The 16,254-nt window shown below is 38.8% G+C and overlaps 1 protein-coding gene across 1 annotated transcript in view; it reads left to right on the top strand.

Annotated features, from left to right (window-relative positions):
• Nucleotides 1-16,254, top strand: part of NYNRIN (NYN domain and retroviral integrase containing) — a 36,502-nt gene that overhangs the window by 2,071 nt on the left and 18,177 nt on the right. The window lies entirely within an intron of this gene.

Below are 16,254 nucleotides of genomic sequence, written 5' to 3'. Positions count from 1 at the left end.
CTCCCAGTTCTCAGAGGTAATGATTACTTACTCTATGGATGGGAGTTCTGTAGTTTTTTCAGTGCTGTTTTCTTTAACAGTGTAACAGTCGTTGTGCAAGTTGTTCTCTCGGTTCTACTTACTTTGTACTGTATTAGTTCATAGGAGTCTTCTTAAGTCTTCCTGAATTCCTTATATTCGTAGGTTCTCGGGATGCAACAATGTCTCATTACATTGTATATTACAAAGCGTTGTAAGCTACTAGTTTTCAGAGCTGCGATTTGAATGGGAAGACTGGGTCTGTGAGTGGCCACTACACTTCCAGCCTGGGCAGCACAGGGGGACTTAGTCTCCATAAATTTTTTTAAAAGATTTATAAGGTACTCCCTGAGTACCTCCCCTCCCCTGCCCTGAGATCTTACCTTCCAAATAAAAATTCCCTTGCTTTTGTTTCTGTAGGACAGTGCCTCTCTCCTGGAGGCCATGTTCCAACGTAACAAACATCCTACCTAACTTTCTCTTCCCATTCTTCATGGAAATTCCTTGGAACCTGTGTCACCATTTCCTGAGGAGTTACCTCCCTAGGGCCCTTTGATTCTTTCAATTCTGCCCTTCTCACACACACAATCAATGAACAAGTGTTCTTAGAGCACCAGCTATGTGCCAGGTACTCTCATAAATTCTAGGGACACAAGAATGAAACACACATATGTACATAGATTTTCACGTTTGTGAATATCCGTGACCCATTGAGAAGCCGGGGATTATAAGAAGTTTAAAGTAGAGACATGGGAAAGACAAGGGATTTTGACAATATCTTGTATTCTCTCTTATTGAAAAGAGCAGGCAAAGAGAATTTATCCCAGGTTCAATGTGGGGAATGAGGCCGGTGTTAGAAACAGCACTGATCTGGAAGTCACCAGGCCTGGGGGTGGGGGCAGAGTGCAAGCTAGTATCACAGGGCTCTCCTCCTCCTCTCACACTTACTATTTACTGCTATTCCCTAGAATATAAAGGTTTGGAAGCCATTTTCCATATATTATCTCATTTGGTGCTCACAACAGCCTTGTGACATACATGCTCTTATTATTTCCCTTTTACAGATAAAGAAATTGAGACTGGAAGAGGTTAAATAAATGGCCCAGCGTCACACAAAAATAAATATCTGAGATTGTGTTTAAACTCAGCTTTCCACTATTCTGAATCCAGAGTTCTAAGGGCTGGTATCACCTAATTGCTTGTGACCTCTTTGCACCTCTAGTTCTTTATCTATAAAATGAAGGGGTTGGACTAGAGATAATGCACTATCCAAGGACTCTAACGTGAATAAATTTCCCAGGTATAATGAGGGCTATGATATTGGTTCTATTTAAAAATTAAATTTTTAAATTTAACATTAATTTAAAAATTAAACATTTTAAAATCTTTTAATAGTGACAGAACTGAAAATTCCCTTTTTATAATGTGTGTGTGTAGCGATAGCTATATAGTTGTAGCTATACACACACACACGCACACACACACAGAATTTCTGGAGGAGGGTTAAGTCAGTCAGAGAAGTCAGTGAAAATAAAGTGAATGGGGGAGAAAAAAAGGCTAAGAATAGGAAGCTTTGGGGTATATTTGACTTTGAGAAGGTGGGTCCTAGTGGCTTTCAAGTTCAGAGGACCATGAAAGGTCAGATGAATTACAAGGTCATGTACTCATGGATGTATATTCTTGTTAGATTTTCTGGTTTTTTACAAGAAAATCTCTTTCTAAATCTCTAGGGGATCTCTACATTATTTTGCTGTACTGAAATTCTTAAAAGAATGAATACATTACTGGGAGCATTATTTCTGGGCAGTGGGGAAAAATGCTAGGATGGTTTGGTCTCTCTGAAGTGAATTAATGAACAAAAAGAACTCATTACTTCTTCCCCCTTCAGGGGCAAGCTTGGGAAACATTATTTCCCCATCCTTTCCCTCTCCCACGTCCCTGGGTTTTTGGGTTTTGTTTTTGTTACTTTTTGCTTTGCTTATTTTGGTGGGTGACTTGCGAGCAGAAGCTGGTTTTCTGGAGGGGATGATTGTGAGGAAGCTATCTTGTTAACTTCAGAGAGCTTTAGCAATACGAGTTATGTGGTCTTATACTTCTAGTAGATTGTAACCTCTTTTGAGGATGGGGTGGCGGTTTTTTCTTTTTAAGAAATGTTAAAATGAATCATTCATTTGTCACAAAGTCATCTGTTATAACAAAGATTTCAAAAGAAAGAAGGAAAAAAGACAGCTCAGCAAAACTAATCAATACATGATCTGAGTCTTGAAATATATGAAATATTCTGTATCCATAGGCTTCCACCTTTGTCAGGAAGAGAAGAAGACATACTTTTTGGGACAAGTCTCTTTGGGACTTGGTTGCATTGTAGTTCTACATTGTTCAGTTTCAGTTTTTTAATTTCCATTTCCATTGTTGCAATAATAATAGTCTTTCCCCTATTGGCTCTGCTTACTTTACTTTGTATCAGTTCCCATAAGTCTTTTCTGTATTCATCACATTCCTTTTTTTAAAAACAGCATGGTAATATTCCATTACATTCATATACCACAATTTATTTAGACATGCCCCATTGGTGGGCATCTATTTTGTGTCCAGTTCTTTGCTACTGCAAATAAGTGCTTTTGAAAATATTTTCATGGATGGCTATGTTGTTTTTAATCTTTTTGTCCCGGCCTATTGCACAGTGACTTGACTTGAACATTTTAAATACTTAGTGATTACTTGAATTGAATTGGATTAAGATATTCAAGGTAGGGTGAGACAGATGGTAAAGAGATACAGCTCAACTCTATATCTGCCTTTCCAGCCAAAAGGGAATTGTGGGAATAGTAGAAGATTGGTGAAGGGATGGAGAGAGGTGGAAGGGCACCAAAAGTAAATTTCCCTATCTTCTTGGTCTGGGAGGAGGGAATTGCCTCTTGACTAGTGCCGAGATAGCAGAGGGAAGCTGGGATTAGACTCTTGTGAGCATCAGGTTAAGGCATGTGATGGCAGTGGATGATTTATGATTCCATCAGTGGACTTAATAATTTAATTCAACACATGTGTATTAAGCAACTGATATGGATAGAGCACTATGCCAGGTTATAGGGGAGAGATAAAATTTAGATCAAATATTGTCCTCACCTTATGGAGCTCTAGAAGGGGAATGTGCCATACACTAATATCTGTAATATGAAGTCAGTTTATCAGAGAAGTGCGAATAAAGTGCTATATATAGTCAAAAGATGGGGAGGAAATCAGATCATGCCCAATTGGATTGCTTCATGGAGAGAGAGGGATTGCTTTTTGATTTGGGAAATAAAGGGTGGCTTAGGAATTCAGTACAGGTGAAGGAGGGCAACATGGCAAGTATAGAGAATAGGATGAGCAAAGGCAAAGAGGTGTGAGAGTGTCTGGGGTCTTGCTTGGTGAAGGGTGAGTAGTCGATTTGGACTGGAACATATAGCAGGAGAAATTGTATAAGGATAAAAAAAGGTAGATTAAATTAGAGAGGGCTTTGAATGCCAGTCTGAGGAGTTTAAAACTGGGTAACAGAGACCCATTAAAGTCTAACTTCTCTCTGGTGTCCTAGTCCTCAATTCTTACCAGACACCTCCATGTTGATATCTTACAGACAGGCATTTCAAACTCAATAAAATTACCATCCCTCCTCTGAACTTCCCTATTTCTTTTGAATGTCCTTTCAGTCACCAAATTCTTAACCTTGGAGTCATCCTTGATGCTTCTCCTTCTTGCCCACCCTTCTTAACCATATTCAAACAATTGCCAAGTCTTGTCAATTCTACCTCCCCAGTATCTCATGCATCCTTTCCCTTCTCTACATTCCCAGGGTCTTTATCTCATGGACTTGGGGCAGCTAGGTGGTGCAGTAGATAGAGCACCAGTGCAGGAGTCAGGAGGACCTGAGTTCAAATCTCACCTCAGACACTTGACACTCACTAGCTGTGTGACCTTGGGCAAGTCACTTAACCCCAACTGCCTTATCCTGGGTCATCTCCAGTCATCCTGATGAATATCTGGTCACTGGATTCAGAAGGCTCTGGCTGGTGACCTGCACAGCCCTCCCTCACTCACAGTCAAGAGCAAGTCATGTCATTATTTCTCTGATGGCATGGTCTTCTTCGGCAACGAAGGATGAATACACAAGAAGGATGAACACACATCTCATGGACTATTTAAATCACCTTCTAATTCCCTCTTCTTCTAGTTTTTCCCCTCCAATCCATCTTTCACATAGCTACCCAAGTGACAAGTTTAGCCAGGTGGTATAGCATGTAGGCTTCTGGTCCTGGAGTCAGGAAGATCTGAGTTCAAATCCAGCCACAGTTCATCAGCAAAAATGGGAATCATAATAACATCTTCTTCACTGGTATGTTTTAAGGATCAAGTGAGCTGATATCTGTAAAGCTCTTAACCTAATTCCTGGCACCTAGTAGATGCTTAATACATATTTATTCCCTTCTCCCTAAAATTTCAGGCTTATCATATCAGCCCCTTTTCCCCTAAAATTTTAGAATCATAGGATAATAGCTTTAGAACTGGAAGAGACTTTAGACATAACAATATACCTCTCTCATTTTACAGATGAAAAAACGGAATCGAAGAAAGATTAAGCGACTTGCCCAGGGTTATTTAGTACATGTCAAAGGGAAAATTTAAACTCAAGTCTTCTTGCTTCTGAGTTCAGTACATTATCCACTTCACCCAAGCTGCCTCTCAGCAGCGACTCCTTACTGCTAAGTCATCCATAATCTAACTTCCCCTTACCTAGCTAATCTTGTTTCACATTATTCCCCTCCCTGGACTTTCCATTCTTGTCAAACTGGCTCGCTGATCAATGAAATACCCATGACATCATATTTTTTGTCACTGTCCCTGTGCACAAGTGGTCCCTCATGCTTGGAATGTCTTTCCTTATTCCCTCTACTCTTATAGAATCTTGAACTTCCTTCAGTACATAACTCAGGTGCCTTTCCTACTTGAAGCCTTTCCTTTTCTCTCCAGTTGTTAGTGCTTTCTCCCTCTTGAGATAACTGTTATTTATATCTTTGCACATGCTCAGTGTTGACTTATGAATGTACCTGTTGTATCTCCCCAATGCATGTAAGCTCCTTGGCAAGGACTTGGCAAGTACTGCTTCATTTTGTCTTTGTAGACCCCTCTTATCACACAGTGCCTTGCATTGTAGGCATTCGATGTTGACTTGAACTGAAGGGTTTTGAGCTGAGCAGTGATAGGACCAGATCTATGCATAAGGAAGATTCATCTGGTTAGTGGTATGGAGTACTTGGAGGCTCATTAAGAGACTATTGGAATAGTCAAATGGTAAATGAGGCTTTATGCTGGGGTGGTAAGAGTAGAAATAGAGAAGAGGGGGAGCTCTGATGCAATAAATTTTTCAAAAGTAAACTGAAAGAACTTGGTAATTGGATATGATAAAAGAAATTAATGAAAGAATCAAAGGTAACACTCCCCCTTCTCCACCCCAAACATGGGAGACTAAGTTTATGGTGGTTCCCATGAAAAAACAGTACAGGAAGAAGAGAGGACAGATTTAAGGAGAAAGATAATAAGCTCAGTGTTAAGATATGTTGAGTCTGATGTCCTGGGGAGGCATTCCAGCTGATATATCTTGTAGGCAACTGGAGTACCAGCCTGGTAGGCCTAGAAAGACAGGATGAATTCAGATTGTTAAAGGCTCTAAATGTCAGGTGAGTTCTGATGACCTAATTTTACCCTAGATGTAAGAGAGTCATTGAAAGTTCTTGAGTAGGGGTGTGACATGGCAAGATATGTGCTTTGGGAAGATTACTTTGACAGTAATATGGGAGGAGAGAGAGACTGAAAACAGGGAGGCCAGTTAAGAGATTGTTGTAGTAGCCCAATTGAGAGGTGAGGTTTCAAACTAGGGTAGTAGCCCCACTGTGAAGTGTTGTGAAGATGGAGGTCACTCGTTATTGATATTACGCCTCTGTTAATCAGCCCAAGACTGCATTCGCTTTTTGGCTGATGAATCACATGGTTGACTCATATTCAGCTTATAGTCTGTTATAGACACTATCTCTTGATTACCTGGGTTCTTTTGTTTTTTTTTTTTGTTTTTGTGGGGCAGGGGAGGCAGTCAGGGTTAAGTGACTTGCCTAGGATCATACAGCTAGTAAATGTCTGATGCTGGATTTGAACTCAGGTCCTCCTGACTCCAGGGCCAGTGCTCTACCCACTTTACCATCTAGTTGCCCTGATTACCTGAATTCTTCTCTAGCCTTATAATCTCTACATTGTAGCTGTACAGTTGACTATGTTTAAAATTCAAGCATAGAACTTTACATTTGCCCTTTTAAAATTTTCTCTTTCTGTATTTGGCCCATTGTTCTAGCCCATCAAGGGGTTGCATCCCAATTCTAGTACAATTTGTTAGCTATCTCTTATCTGTAAGTTTGCTAAGTAGACTATTTCTTTATCAAAGTCATTGATAAAAACTAATAACAGATATCTGGAGCACTCTACATGAGACCCCCCCTCCCCCAGATGGACATTTATTCTTTAGTCACTACTCCCTGGGATGTGTTATTCAATCAGTTTACAGATCCAAGTTTTGCTTAAAATGTGGTTCCTAGAATTGTACATGATACTCTAGGGGAGTTCTAACAAGAGTCAGACACAATAGAACAATAACTGCCCTTCCTCTAAACAGCATACCTCTCTAAGTAGCCTAGGGTCTCACTTTTTGAATTGCCAAACTCTCTGGGGCTATATTGATTTTGTAAGTCTACTAAAACACTTGGGTCTTTTTCAGACCTATGTGACCATATGTCTCCCACTCTGCACTTGGGCAATTGATTTTTTGTACCCCTGTATAAGACGTTAGGTTTATCCTTTTTATATCTTGTCTTATTAGATCTAGTCAGTTATTCTAACTTTATGGTGTCTTTTTGGAACTTGATTCTGTCGTCTAGTGTGTTAGCTAACCCATCTCACTTTATAGCATTGACATATTTGGTAGGCACATCATCCATGTCTTTATTCAAGCCACTGATAAGACTGTTTAATAGAATAGAGACAGAGACTTCTGGCACTCCACTGGGAACACCTCTTCAGGTTAACATCAACTTATTAATCATCATCTTTGGGTCCAGTCATCCAAACAGTTCTCAAATCTACCTGTCTATCCTTCTAGTTCACGTATTTCCTTCTTGTCCATGAGATTTTGATGAAAGATCTTATCACATATTTCATTAAAATCTAGATGTATTATAGCTCCATTATTCCCCTGATCAAGCAACTCTACCAGAAAAAAAAGTAAATAGTATTAGTTCAGCCTGTTATCAAGAAACCCATGCGGGCTGTTAGTGATTGCAGCTTCCCTTTCTAAATGTTCATGAGCCATTCTTCTAATAATACAGTCCAGACATTTGCCAGGAACCCAAGGCTATCCCACTGTCTGATAATTTGAAGAATCCATTTTCTTTCCTTGTTTTGGAAATCAGTTTCTAGTCCTGTGGAACCTTTCCCATTTTCCATGGTTTTTGAAAGATCACCGATAGCAATTTAGCAATCCCATTCTTTCTGTTCCTTAGACCAGAGGTGTCAAACGTAGCCTAAACCAGATCAAAATGTAATTGGAAAATATTTAACAAACTAAATAAAACCACAGTGGAACATAGGTAATACGACCATGTGCTTTTCTAAGTCAATATGAGGCTAGGGATCCTTATGTACAGTTTCTACTGGAGTTTGACACTGCTATCTGAGACTAGATCTCTTCTTTTTTTTTACCTGTTTTTTTAAATTTATGGAATAAAACAAACATTTCCATAATATAGTATAATAAAAAGATGATTGCACATGAAATTGCAAATCTATTATGTACAACTTACTATTCCTTTTAAATATGTAATAATGTTATCATGTGCATTTTTTCCTTTTTTTCTTCCTTCTCCAACCCCTCCATAGAAATAGCTACCATTAGACACAAATAGTGTGTGTGTGTGTGTGTGTGTGTATACATATATGTAAAATTATTCTATACATACTTCTAATTATGTTCTTTCTCTGGATGCAGACAGTATCTTTCTTCATAAGTCTGTTATTTTTAATTTGTATATTTATAACAGCTAAAATTACTTGTTTGCTTAATATATAATACTTATTTTAATATATAATGCTTATATATTAATTATATTATATATAATGTATGTAAATATATGTGATATTAATATTATATATACTTATATGTAATTAATACATAATACTTAAAACAATATTGCTGCTACTGCATATAATGTTCTCATGGCTCATTTTGCCCTTCATTATTTCATGCAAGTCTTTCCATGCCTTTCGAAGCTCATTGAGCTCAGCATTTCTTATAACACAACAGTGTTCCATCACAACCATACACCACAACTTGTTTAGCCATTCCCCAAGTGATGGGCATCCCTGCAATGAGAGCTACTATAAACATCCCATTCACATTCAAAGTTATAATTACTATTTGTGAATTCCCTCCATCTTATTTTTGCTCACTATTTTCTTTCTCATATAATCCTGAATGGAAAAAAAAATAGCCATCTGACAAACCGAAAGATTTTCAGGTATTTGCAACAAAAAGACCAGAACTCACAACCAAGATTGGGGTGAAGCAAAAAACTGGGAAGAAATTTTTTACAGCCAGTGTCTCTGATAAAGGCCTCATTTCTAAAATATATAGAGGACTGAGTCAAATTTATGAGAATACAAATCATTCCCCAATTGATAAATGGTCAAAGGATATGAATAGGTACTTTTGAGAGGAAAAATTAAAGCTATCCACAGTCATATGAAAGAGTGCTTTAAATCACTATTGATTAGAGAAAAGCAAATCAAAACAACTCTGAGGTACCACATCATACCTATCAGATTGGCTAACATGACAAGACAGGAAAATGATAAATGTTGGAGAAGATGTGAGAAAATTTGGAACACTATAGCATTGTTGGTCGAGTTGTGAACTGATCCAATCATTCTGGAAAACAATTTGAAACTATGCCCAAAGGGCTATAAAAATATGCATACCCTTTGACCCAGCAATACTGCTTCTAGGTCTGTATCCCAAAGAGATCATAAAAATGGGAAAAGGACCCACATGTACAAAAATATTTATAGCAGCTCTTTTTGTGGTGGCCAAGAACTGGAAATTGAAAAGATGCCCATCAATTGGGGAATAGCTGAACAAGTTGTGGTATATGAATGTAATGAAATACTATTGTGCTACAAGAAATGATGAACAGGTAACTTTAGAAAAACCTGGAAAGACTTATATGAACTGAAGCTGAGTGAAGTGAGCAGAACCAGGAGAACATTGTATGCAGTAACAGCCACAGCGTGCAATGACTAATCTTGATAGACTTAGCCCTTCTTAGCAATGTGAGGACCTGAAACAATTCCAGAGGACTCATGATGGAAAAATGCCTTCTACACCTAGGGAAAGAACTATTGAGTCTGAATGCAGAGTGAAACAGACTATTTCTTTTTTTTGTTTTGTTTTGTTTGTTTTTTCTTTCTCATGGTTTCTCCCATTCATTCTAATTCTTGTATACGGCATGACTAATATGACAATATGCTTAATGGGAATATTATATCATTGCTTGCTATCTTGGGGAGGGGAGTGGGGAGTGGGGGAGAGAAAATTTAAAACTTATGGAACTGATTGTTAAAAATTGAAAGTAAATTAACTTAAAAAAAGGCCAAAACTCAATGGAAAATTAGATATAAAAGATCCAGAAGAAATATAAGGAAAACATTAAAGACTAATTTAAAGGCATTCATTTAAGTCAAACTGTTTTCTTATTTTATATGTTTATATATATATATATACATATATGTTCTTAAAACTGTTGTCATTACTAAGATAGTTTGAAAGAAAGGTTGGGGCTGAGTTGTGTATGACGGGATGATTCTAAAAAACAAAACTGGGCAGGAAAATGGCAAAAGGAAGCAACTATATTATAAAAATAGGGCACAAAAGGAGGAACTAATGCGGAGAAAGTAGGAGGGAGTGGAGGGCTGGTAATGTTAGATCTCTTCTAAATGACTTGTATTTTGTGAGAGCACCTAAGTGCTCTTGGAGGGGCTTTTCACTTATCTTGGATCACTTAATTTCTCTAACCTCCAGTTTACTCATCTACACGATGAGAGAAATGTGCATTTTGGGATGTAAGAAGGCGGTGCCATGTTGTGACATATGTGTGAAATGAGTAGCATGAAAGACATATAGTAGTTTCACAGATGTGAAACTTGGAAGGGACATCAGAAGCCATCTAGTTTAATCCATTTTGAAAAAATTAAATTTTATTTTTTAATTAAAACAACTTTTCTCCCTCCCATTCTTTCTACCATTTAATTAAAAACAAAACAAAACAATAAATAAAATTCTTGTAACAAATAGGCATAAAAAGAACAAGTATCTACATTGGCTGTGTCCAAACAATAGAGGGTGTCCCAGAAGTCTTAAAGCAGCTGCTCTACTTCTGGGACATCCTACGAAGTTCTCATTCTACACTGAGTCCTTTGCCTCTCCGTTGGGAGATGGATAGCTCCAATTCATCGTCAGTTTCAAGTCCTTTATTTTATCGCTGAGAAAACTGAAATTTGAATGTTTAGATGACTTCAGCCCAAGGTCACATTGCCAGTAATTGTCAGAGGTGGCATATAAATCCTACTTTTCTGACTCCAGAGACAGGAGTGTTTCCACTATAGAGATGGATGGTGCAGAGGATAGAACATTGGACATGGAGTTGAGAAGGTCTGGAATTCAAATCTGGCCTCAGACACTTACTACCTCTGTGACACTGGGCAGATCGCTTAACTGTTTGCCTTAGTTCTTTATCTGTACAATGAGCTGGAGAAGGGAGTGGCAAACCACTCTAGTTCAGTATCCTTGCCAAGAAAACCCCAAATGGGGCCACGAAGAATCAGACATGACTGCAACAGTGACATACATCCAAGATGATGTATGGAAAATGCCTTGCAGACTTTAACATACTATACAAAGTCAGTTATTTTCAGTTCTATTATGAGTCCTGAGAAGCAGAATTTCTGAATGGTTAGAGAAGGAAAGGGGGAGGGGAATCATTTATATAGTTCCTACAATATACCAAGCACTTTCATAAATATATGAATATTTTATAGATATTATCTCATTTGATCCTCATAGCAACTTTGTAGATAGATGCTGAGCAAGGTGAGGCAAACAGAAGTTAAGTGTCTTACCTAGAATCACACAGCTAGTAAGTGTCTGAAGTCAGACTTGAACTCAGGTCTTTCTGACTTCAACACCAGTGCTCTCCCTACTGTGCCACCATCTTAATCTTAGAGACCTGTGTTCAAGTCCTATCTCTGATATGTCCTGACTTGGTAATCCTGGGCAAATCACTTCATCTCTCAGTGCTCCAAGGAACTCTCTGAAACTGTAAACAGGCAAGCATGTGCTGATTTGAATTGGGAGAGGGAATTTCCCCTCTGGGATTTCTCCATGTCAATGAAATCACCATTAGGAATGAATCCTGCTCTCTTATCAGAATGTCAGCCAGTAGGGGGAATGTTTTGGTTGCAGCAACTCCTAAGGATTGTTAAGAGATGGAGGGGTTGTTATCTATGTTGGTAGAGGGAGTCTGCATTTTATGAAATTTGGGGTCTCATAAGCAAATTAGGACCTCAAAGTCATATTTTGTTGTGTCTAACTCTTCATGACCTCATAGACCATACCAACCATGGGGTTTTCTTGGCAAACATACAGGAGTGGTTTGTCATTTCCTTCTCCAGTGGATTAAGGCAAACAGAAGTTAAGTGACTTGCCCAGGGTCACACAGCTAGTGAGTGAGGACAGATTTAAACTCAGTTTTTCCTGACTCCAAGGCCAGTGCTCTATCCACTGGCAATCTAGGTGCTATAAATTATGCATAAAGATGCATGTGATTAGCAAACACAAACGGTCTAAGGTGTAAAGGGTGATTTGAGTGGTACTAGACAGAAGTCCTCACAATTATTGTATTAGTAGTCAGCATTTACATGTTACTTCAAGGTATGCTGGAATGCTGTGTACAACCAAGAATGTAATGTCATTGTAATACTTGTCCAATTAAAAGCATTTTTAAATTCCATCAATAAACATTTATTTCATACTATCTGCATACAAAAGTCTAAAAGCAACTGCAGCAATGACACTATACACATGTACATATACACACATGTGCACATGCATATACAGATATACCTATACACACACGCGCACACATGCCTATGCACGCACACATATATGTGTATGTGTATATACACACTACACACATGCACACATATACATACATGTGTATGTATATGTGTGCACACATGTATCTATGATTTATAAGGTCCTCTGTTGAGCAACCTGAAGCTTGTTCTTATAAAAAGGGGGCTTCAGATGCTTTGCTGCCTGGGACCCAGTCCACTCTAATTCAAGTCAGTTCAGTCTAACCAATGTTTATTAAGCTTCCACTGTCACCAGAAACAGGTTTTGAAGTTGCTCCCATGTCCTTCCTAATCAGTAAATCACATAGCCATAGCCTTACAGAGTTGTAGAGCTGAAGGGACCGCAAAGTCTCCAGCTAACTACAGACACAAAAGGGTCCGGAGGAAACCAGAAGGGCAAATTTGCAGAGAGGAAACAAGCATCCCTTCAGAACCTTAATGTCGACAAAGGGTATTGAGAGAGTTAAATGAGAAAAGCCAGAGGGCTTGGGGGTGGATTGCTTCTGTTCTGGGGGTTTTAAGAGGAACTGGAGAGAAAGGGTGAAAGGAGGCCTGTACTACTTGCTAGTTTTCATAACTGGGTACCAGAGAGGAATATATAAATGTGGAGGAAGGGCTGGGTAAGTGGGCGTTAGAAGAAACCCCACTTACCTGAAACAGATAAAGGAAGGTTGAACACAACACGCACACACACACACACATGCACACACGCACGCACGCATGCACACATGCACGCACGCATGCACACACAGAGTTTGGTATAGAAATACATCAAATTCAACAGGGAAATAAGTGAGAATGGCCAAGGGGGAGAGAGGTATTGAGAGGAAGGATGGTACTAGGGGGGAAATAATCACAAGCAAGACACATTTCCTTATCCTGAAGGGGATATTAAAAAGGGAAGTAGGAAAGGCAAAGAAATAGAATCTGAGGTGATGCCTTAGATCACCTCGTAGACAATTGAGAAAGGGCTAAAAATTTTATGTGAATATAATGGAATATTGCTTTGCTATAAGTATTCATAAAAGGAGATTTCAGAGAGTCCTGAATAGTATGAACTTATACAGACTGAAATAAATGATTTATACAAGGAAAACAACGTTGTAAACAAATAACTTTCGAAGACTTGATCACCTTGACCAAGTGCTAAGCATGTTTCCCAAGAATATACAACAAAACTTGTTACCTGCCTCCTGACTGAGAGGTAATGACCGTAAGGCGCAGAGACGCTTTGGGACATGGCCACTCTATGAATTTATTTTGCAGTTAAGTGCCTCAGTACGATAGAGGATTGGACATGGAGTCATGAACACCTGAGTTCAAATCTGGCCTTATACACTCATTGCTGTGTGACCCTGGGCAAGTCACTGAACTCTCTTAGCCTCACTTTACTCATTTGTAAAATGAGGATAATAATTGCACCAACTTCCCCGGATTGTTGTGAGGATAAACTGAGATATCTTAAAGTGCCATGTAAATGGTAGCTATCATCATTCAGGTTGTTATCAACTTCCTCTACTAGTTTATACTGGGGCCCCTCGGCAGAGCAATGGTGAGAGTGCCAGATTGGAGTCATGAAGACTCATCTTCCTGAGTTCACATCTGGCCTCATGCACTTACTAGCTATGTAACCTTGGGCAAATCACTTAACCCTGTCTGCCTCAGTTTACTCATCTGTAAAATGAGCTGGAGAAGGAAATGCCAACCACTCCACTATCTTTGCCAAGAAAACTCCAAATGGGGCCATGAAGAGTTAGACATGATTGGAAAGACTGAACAACAACAAAAATCTTTCCTACTCTACCATCCTACCTCCCACTAACGGTTCTTTATATTTATAATATAATATAATTACGTATATATACACATAATAATATATATACAAATTATAATATAATTATACATTATTATATTACAAAGTTAGATGGAGTAAACTCCGAACATTAGAAGGCTTGGAACAGCTAGAAAATAAAGGGTAATCTAGTGTGGAGCCTCACTGGATATACCCCTGTGAGAAAGTGCGAATGGTCAAGGGTCCAGGAGGATGATATTTCCTTTATGAAGTCTCTGGATTGTATACGTCAAGTCAGACTTCTCTGTTCCTATAGCAAATATAGTAACTGCAAACAGGTTAGCACTCAGCTGTTTTTTGGTCGTTTGTCCTCAGGTAGCTTGTGCTGCACAAGGTACTCTGAAAACAGCCCTGAGCCACATTAATGACAAACCAATGAGATAGGAAACGATTCCAATTTCTAAGAATAAGAGACATTTTGTAAAACAATTTGTAGCTCCAAAATCACTACATAGTCCATACCTTTTGATCCGGAAATAGCACTACTAGAAAGAGGAAAAGGACTCATTTAAGCAAAAATATCTGTAGCAACTCTTTTCATAATAGCCCCAAACTGAACACTAAGCAGGGAAGGGGCGTCCACCTTTTGGGAAATGGGTAAAGAAATCATGTCATGTGAAAGTAACGGAGCTCAATAAGAAATAATGAGTTGGACAGTTTTGGAGAAAACTGAAAAGACCATATTAACTGATGCAGAATAAAGTAAGTAGATCCAGGAAAATGGTTCATTAAATGACAACAGCATTATAAAGAAAAAAAGCTTGGAAAGGCTTTAGGAATCTGATCCCTGCAATCATAAGCCGGACGTCGGGCAGACTGGAGTCTAGCTCACTTTCTGGCAGAGGTGATGGAATTAAGGTGACTGAGACATTCAGGTTTGTACATGGCCAATAAGGAAATCTGCTTTGCAAGAAATACATTTTTTCTGTGAGGGCTTTTCTTTTCCCTTTGTTCAGTTATGGACAGTGAGGGAGTGAGAGACAGAGAAAGTAAATGCTTATCAATTGAGAGAGAGACAGAGAGAGAGAGAGAGAGAGAGAGAGAGAGAGAGAGAGAGAGAGAGCACTCAGGAAGAGAGAAAGAATAGTAACTTGATATAAAGCTGTAGTATCTCAGAACTGAAAAGGACCTTAGAACTGGTCTTATATAAATAGGGATCAGGAAACTGAGGCTCAGAAGGGGGAATGAATTTGCCCGTGGTCACACACCTAGTTGGTGACCGAACTGGGCTTAGAATCTGGGTCTCTAAGCTTGGGCTCCAGAGAGAAGTTGAGTAGATACACTTCTTTCTCCTTTTTGCAAGGAGAAGAGTGTTTATGGATTCTATAATTGTAGAGTCTCAGGAATTTTCACTGCCAGTTCCCCATGCTCCCCCTGGTCATTCTAGGCATGATGGACTGTGCCTACTACCCTCCCTGACTTCCTTTAAGTTCCAACAAAGATTCCATCTTCTTCAGGAAGCCTTCTCCATCCCTTCTTCATTCTAGTTCCTCCCACGTGTTAATTTCTTCCTATTTCTCCCATATATGGCTTGCTTTGCATATACTTGTCTGAGTGTTGCCTCCTCCCAGAAGGCAGTCATTGAATTTTGCCTCCTTGTGTATCCCCAGTGCTCAGTACAATGACTGATAAATGTGTATGTTTGTTTTTCTTTTAAATAGTATTTTATTTTTTCCAATTACATACAAAGACAGTTTTTAACATTCACTTTTATATAGAATTTTGAATTCCAAATTTTCTCCCTCTCTCCTCTCCCCCCAAGACAGTAAGCAATTTGGTATAGTTAACAAAAATTTCTTGTTTGCTTATGGATGTGTAAAATTGGATATACTGTCAGTGACTAAGGTTTTGGTTGGTTTTGCTGACTTGTCTTCCTCTCTGCCTCATTAAATCTTTGTTGTAAGGAATGACTTGATAAGCAGGGGAAGGAAGTGATGATTTAAACTTCCCCCTTCCCCCCTCCCAGATGTTGACTCTCGGACCGTTGTTCTTGCCATTTACCCTACAACTCTATTTTTATCTTTATTCACATTCCTGTATCCTCATCCTCTCAAATTTTTCTTCCCTTCCCATTCTACATCCAATTTCAATTGTCTCTAATATTGAGAAATGGGTTTGTG

Source organism: Notamacropus eugenii, chromosome 7 (assembly GCF_028372415.1).
Source record: "Notamacropus eugenii isolate mMacEug1 chromosome 7, mMacEug1.pri_v2, whole genome shotgun sequence".
Classification (NCBI taxonomy): domain Eukaryota; kingdom Metazoa; phylum Chordata; class Mammalia; order Diprotodontia; family Macropodidae; genus Notamacropus; species Notamacropus eugenii.
The sequence above is the reverse complement of the archived record's forward strand: the minus strand, read 5'-3'. Positions and strand labels throughout refer to the sequence as shown.